Source organism: Arachis hypogaea, chromosome 16, assembly GCF_003086295.3.
Source record: "Arachis hypogaea cultivar Tifrunner chromosome 16, arahy.Tifrunner.gnm2.J5K5, whole genome shotgun sequence".
In the NCBI taxonomy this organism is placed as follows: domain Eukaryota; kingdom Viridiplantae; phylum Streptophyta; class Magnoliopsida; order Fabales; family Fabaceae; genus Arachis; species Arachis hypogaea.
Window position 1 is genome coordinate 79,768,408 of NC_092051.1, and position 6,018 is coordinate 79,774,425.

General features: G+C 39.1%; 1 long non-coding RNA gene across 1 annotated transcript; it reads right to left on the minus strand.

Annotated features, from left to right (window-relative positions):
• Window positions 1–985: 985 nt before the first annotated feature.
• On the minus strand, window positions 986–1,457 carry LOC140179814 (uncharacterized). Its single transcript, XR_011873633.1, has 2 exons — window positions 1,290–1,457; window positions 986–1,206 (listed from the first exon to the last, which is right to left on the minus strand). It is a non-coding gene; the product is annotated as an uncharacterized lncRNA (long non-coding RNA).
• Window positions 1,458–6,018: the final 4,561 nt, after the last annotated feature.

Genomic DNA, 6,018 nt, shown 5'->3' on the forward strand with positions numbered 1-6,018 from the left:
CAGTTTAAACTGGTTTATAGGCTAAAACTAGTTTTCACACCCTCTCTCTCCCTCTCTCCCTTTCCTCTCTCTCTCCTTCTCTCTCTCTCCTTCCCCTCTCTCTCTCCCCTTTTCTCTCCCTTCCCCTCTCTCTCTCTCCTACCCTCCCCCTCTATCTATTTCCTCTCTCTCCCCCTCCCTTTCCCTCTCTCTCCCCTCTTTCTCACTCTCTCTCTCCTCTCTCTCTCTCCCCTTCCCCTCTCTCCCTCCTCTTTCTCTCCTCTTCCCCTCTCTCTCTCCTCTCTCTCCCCTTCCCCTCTCTCCCTCCTCTTTCTCTCCTCTTCCCCTCTCTCTCTCCTCCTCTTTCTCCCCCTTCCTTTCTCTCTCTCTACCCCCTTTCCCACTCTCTCTCCTTTCTCCTCTCTCTCTCTCTCTATCTCTCTCTCCTCTCTCTCCCCCTCCCTTTCCCACTCTCTCTCCCCCATTTCCCACTCTCTCTCTCCCCTCTCTCTCTCTCCCCTTCCCCTCTCTCCCTCCTCTTTCTCTCATCTTTCCCTCTCTCTCCTCCTCTTTCTCCCCCTTCCTTTCTCTCTCTCTCCCCCCTTTCCCACTCTCTCTCCCTTCTCCTCTCTCTCTCTCTCTATCTCTCTCTCCCCCTCTCTTTCCCACTCTCTCTATTCTCTCTCTCTCTCTCCCCTTCCCCTCTCTCCCTCCTCTTTCTCTCCCCTTCCCCTCTCTCTCCCCCTCTTTTTCCCATTCCTTTCTCTCTCTCTCCCTCCTTTCCCACTCTCTCTCCCTTCTTCTCTCTCTCTCTCCCCCTCTTTCTCCCCCTTCCTCTTTCTCTCTCCCTCCTCTTTCTCTCCCCTTCCCCTCTCTCTCCCCCTTCCTTTTTCTCTCTCCCCCTTCCACTCTCTCTCTCCCCCTCTCTCTCTCTCCCCCTTCTACTTTCTCTCTCCTCCTTCTCTCTTTCTCTCTCTCTCCCCTCTCTCTCTCTCTAAATCAAAAGTTGAAAGAATCATAAAATATTTACATACTAGTAAACTAAAGCATAGTCTTACTTTTTGTTCAATGACAACATTCAAAATATGATATAATATGACACTAACCTAAATGAAGTTAAAATAAACTAATTCAAATCTAACACAAATACACAATTTTGGCCCATTACATTATTCTAATCATCTTCAAGAGAATCAAGCGTGCCGACATTTCTTGAAGAATTTCTCCCTACATAGAAAAAAAATATCTCATCAATTATAGAAAACTAACAATTAGTAACAAATAAGCAATAAGAAAAAAAAGTATATTACCTTGTTCAACTTTTTCAATCTCTTCAAAATTTTCAATTAGTCCAAAAGGGTCATCTATTATCCAATCTTGAGTGCATACAAGAGCTTCCACCATATATGGTGTCAAGGAGCTCCGATAAGGGTCAATAATCCTTCCTCCTGTACTAAACGCACTCTCAGAAGCAACTGTAGAAATCGGTATGGCTAAAACTTCTCGAGCCATACGTGCAAGAATAAGAAATCGGGTTGAATTTCCCTTCCACCAACCCAAAATATCCAACTCTGCCGACTTGTTTCTAGGCTCACAATCTTCTTTCAGATATCTATCAAGTTCAGATTTAGCATCTGAATCACGTCCAGTTGATTGCAAATAAATATTCAGGATATCATCTTCATCCTCTTCATTGATCATTGCATCTTGATTACTTTGAGATTCATCTTCTTTGCCTTGGTAGTGATTATAAAGGGAATTCAAGCAAGTAAATAATTTTAACTTGAGTTCTCCTCCCTTTTCAACGCCAAATGACTCATCCAAAATCCAATTTACAAAATCCAACTTGTGACATGGATCAAGCACAATTGCAATTAACAACAACATGTTAATGACATTTGGAGTTCCCCAATACTTATCATATTTCCTTTGCATCTTGGACGCCATTAATCTTATGCTCAAATCAGTATTTTCACAATGCAACTTGATTTTTCTTCCGATGCTAAAGACTTCTTTCATATATTTATTACTAGTGACATATAAACTCCCAGAAATGCGCAATGTAGCATCATAGAATATTTTCAAGAATGGTAAAATTGACTCTGCATAAGTCCAATCATCATCTGTAGGCACACCATAAGATTTGCTCATCTCATTAATATATTTATCATCTTGCAACTCAAGCAAATCAAACGCTGCTCGAAGCTTCAATGCTGCCTCCAACATTAAATATGTCGAATTCCACCGAGTTTCGACATCCAAAGAAACAAGCCCTTTATAATTGATGCTCTCCCGCTCAATGCACGCTTTGAAGCTTTCACATCTCATAGGAGATGACTTGACATATTTGACTGCATTGCAAATTCTTGTAATTGAATCATCAATCTCTTTCAAGCCATCTTTCACTATCAAATTTAGGATATGAGCACAACAACGCATATGAAGATAGTCCCCCTTTAAAACAAGACTATTCCATGCATTTAATCTCTTTTTCAAGTATAAAATTGCACCATCATTAGAAGTTGCGTTATCAACCGTTACAGTAAAAACTTGATGCAATTTCCAAGCATCCAAACAACCTTCAATAGCTCTACCAAGTACCTCTCCTGAATGACCCTCAACCAGACAAAAATTCAATATCTTCTTTTGCAACTTCCAATCATTATCAATAAAGTGTGCCGTTAGAGACATATAAGTCAAATTTTGACTCGATGTCGTCCAAGTGTCAGTTGTAAGGCACACTTTTTGACAATGATGAGAGAGATAACTTTGTAACTTCATTTTCTCTGTTTCATAAAAAGAAAGTATATCACGGGCCAATGTAGTACGCGAAGGGATTTTAAACTTAGGTTGCATGCTATGCAAGAGCCTTCGAAACACATTTCTTTCTACAAATCGAAAAGGTAGCTCTTCAGTCACAAACATCTCAGTAAGGATACTTCTTCGAGTTACTGCTTGGTCAAACTTTGTAACACTCGATGACGATATAAGACCACTTGTTCCCCCTTCTATCCTTTGTCTCTTGCTCTGTTCGTTGTTCGATTCAAAACATCGCTTCCAATGTTGCCGCATAGCACTTGTTCCCCCCGCATATTTTATTTGACCGTTGCAGTTTTTACATCTTGTATACTTCTCTATCCCTTCGATTGGAATGAAATGTTCCCATATCTCTGATCGATTCTTACGCCCAGAAGATCCACTAGGTTGAGGAGGTAATGAGAGATGAGCAGGAGAAACAGCAGGATTTGAATGCTCCTCTCTCTCAGACATCTTTGGCAGCCCAATGTGTTGAATAATAAATTTGTTGTATGTATTCCTGTCCGTTGAACAAAATTAATAATAAGATTCTCAATTTAATAATAAAATTCATTTTCATTTTGTAGTTACTACATACCCTATATATATATATATATATATATATATATATATATATATATATATATATATATTTTAACCTTAATGGAATTTTAACAAATGATGCTAGATCCAGAACACAAAATTCAATTAAGTTTCCATTACATGTACAGATTTCCATCATGTATACACTAACGTTCCAAATAAGGTATAGCACTTCAGTGTATGAGTAAACTAATAATGCAAACAGCAAGTATTACTATTTTAAAAAAGAAAATCGGGAAATTTTATAATTGAAGTTAAATAATTTATTCAAACAGAGAAAAGTTAATAAAGAAAGTTTGAAGAGAATTAGAGGTCACTATATGATCACAATTGGAGGTTTTGAAGTTTGAACTACAAAGATCAAGGGTTCATCTAAAGTATTAATCATCTAAACAGAGCAGAAAATGAGAAAATACAACCCATTCCTCCATTATAGTATCTCATATTCTCATATCTGCCTAAAAAGGTACAAGGGAATAAAGAAGGTAAAATCTAAATAAATGTATATCCGAGTCTTGAAATTGAATACAAAACCACTTAAATTTAAGGTGACCGGTTGGGATTAACTTTTCAAAAGCTATAGCAGTTATGTTTGGTAATACAAAGCAAAAGTTACCTTCAATAAATAAGCATAAGCTACAGAAAATAGTATCTGGTGAAATCGCTAAAATTATTTAGACTTTTTAATTATGAAAGCACAACAAGAACAAGTACTGATTATACAGGGAGAATATGAAATGATGAGCACAAAATACTTGCAAAATCCTTCTACTTCATAGGAAACAGGAAAAAATTCACACATTCAAGCTCAAAATACGTTATCATTTTAACCACAGAACAAATACAATATCTAAACTGCACCATTAAGTTATACAAATCGTTACGAGCTTCTCCAAAAGTGCCACCAAAATATAAACGAACAACACTACATCAACTAATCAAAGCAATCAACCAACTCCATATTAATAATGCAGTTAAAGAACAATCTAACTAAGGTTTTGAAACGCAAACAATAAAGCAAAACAAGCTCCTATGTATGAAATTAATAAGCTACATACTAACAAGCTACACCATACAAGAGCTAAAATTATATCTACTAAGAAAATACCAAGTTCATTAAACCAAGATGCTAAAATTAAATTGAGAAATCTAACTCACAAGCAATACATTCTGTTCTACAAAATAGTGAATATATTATGATAAGAATAGCAACAACAAAGGGGCATTAGGGCAATGTTGCAAGTGTCATGTGTTCTTATAATCAAGTTAACGGCAAGCCAACTTGTGCAGACCCTGACCTTCTTAAAGGGGTTATTCGTGACAAGTGGAAATTAAATGGGTAGGTAAAATTAGGCAACATTTTCAGTTCTTTGTATTTTAATATCCAAAAATCAGAAACAAAAATAATTAGAAGGGGAAACAGAAATTAGAACAGCACCAAGAACAATTAATCATATAAAAATTAAATTAGAACAAATAATTAGAAGAGGGAAACAGAAATTACTTAAAGCTCCATTCCAAATGCAGGGTACGACGGAACCGACGACAGCAAGGAGACAGAAACTGAGCGAAGATGGCGACCGCGATGGGGCTAGACGGCTGAACAGAAATGACGGCGACTGCGCAAGGGACTGGCGCCTTGACGGATCCGGGCGGTGGAAGCTGTAGAGGGAGGACTGGACGGTGGCGCTGCGAACGGAAGGGAAGGCGTGTGCCGTGCAGGGCTGGACAGTGACGCTGGAACACCCCTACTGCCCGACGGAGAGTGGAGTGAAGTGAGGGCCGAGGGCGAATAGTTCGACGGCGGCGAATAGTTCGACGACGGTGACTCTGACGGTGGCAGCGGTGGGTTGGTTGCGACGGCAGAAGGGGAGAGACAAGAGAGGAGGTTGAAACGGCGAGATTAGGGTTTTTGAGTTTTTCAGATTTTTCAAACCAGTTTCGATTTGGAAGATTGAAGACTTGAAGTTACTGATGTCTAACCAGTTTTGATTTGGTTTAAAACTAAACTGAACCATAAAAACTGGTTTTTAATAAACTGGTTTTTATAAAAAAACTATGGTTTCAGTTCGGTTTTTTATTTAAAAAAAATGGTTTATTTAAAACAGTTTCAGTGTAGTTTCAGTTCAGTTCAGTCAAACTAGTTTTTTTGCACACCCCTACAGGTCGCGTATGTCACGCGTACGCGTCAGTCACGCGTACGCGTCGCTGGTCATCTTCGCGTGTCACGCGTACGTGTCAGGCACGCGCACGCGTCACCGTGCAAAACTCAAATCCACGCGCACGCGTGAGCCATGCGTGCGCGTCGCTTCTCGCTGGTTGTCTCCTTTAATTCTCTGCTCCTTCTATTTTTGCAAGGTTCCTCTCCATCCTCTAAGCCATTCCTGTCCTATAAAGCCTGAAAATACAGAACACATGGATCACGGCATCGAATGGTAAAAAGGGGAATTAAAATACACAAATTAAAGGCTTAGGAAGCAAGTTTTCAACTATAGAACAAAACTAGGAAGGAATTGTAAAACCATGCAATTTGTATGAATAAGTGTGCAAAGACTTGATAAAACCACTCAAATCAGCACAAGATAAATCATAAAATAATGGTTTATTAGACAGCGTCCGACTTGTTGGTGTTGAGGTGCC